Consider the following 687-nt stretch of genomic DNA (forward strand, 5'->3'; position numbering starts at 1 on the left):
AAGTGGTCATATTTTCCTTTGCTCAGTCAGTCCCTTCTGCTGCCTTGTGAAGAAGGTGCCTGCATTGCCTTCCACCATGTTTGTAAGATTCCTGAGGACTCCTGAGCCATAAGGAACTGTGAATCAATTAAACCTCTTCCTTTTATTAATTATCCAGTCTCAGGTATTTCTTTGTAGAAGTGCAAAAATGGACTAGTACAGTTAATTGGTAACAAGGGAGTTGGGTACTGCTATAAAGATACCCAAAAGGTGTAAGTAACTTTGGGACTGGGTAAAAGACATAGGTTGGAACAGTTTGGAGGGCTCAGAAGATGGGATGTGGGAAAGTTTGGAACTTCCTAGAGACTTGTTGAATGGTTTGGCTTAAATGCTGATAGTAATATGGACAATGAAGACCAGGCTGAGGTGGTCTCAGATGGAGATGAGGCACTCACTGGAATGTGAAGCAAAGGTCACTCTTGCTATGCTTTAGCTAAGAGACTTTAGCTAATCAGTGAAACTTTGAACTTGAGAGAGATTATTTATAGTTTCTGGCTGAAGAAATTTCTTCCTCCTCCCCTTCTTCCACTTCCTTCCCCCTTCCCCCTTCCCCCTTCCCCTTCCCCTTCCCCTTCCTCCTCCTCCTCCTCTTCTTCCTCCTCCTCCTCTTCCTTCTCCCCTTCTTCTTCTTCTTTTTCTTCTTCTCCT

The sequence above is a fragment of the Cebus imitator genome, unplaced genomic scaffold, assembly GCF_001604975.1.
Source record: "Cebus imitator isolate Cc_AM_T3 unplaced genomic scaffold, Cebus_imitator-1.0 Scaffold27, whole genome shotgun sequence".
NCBI lineage: Eukaryota > Metazoa > Chordata > Mammalia > Primates > Cebidae > Cebus > Cebus imitator.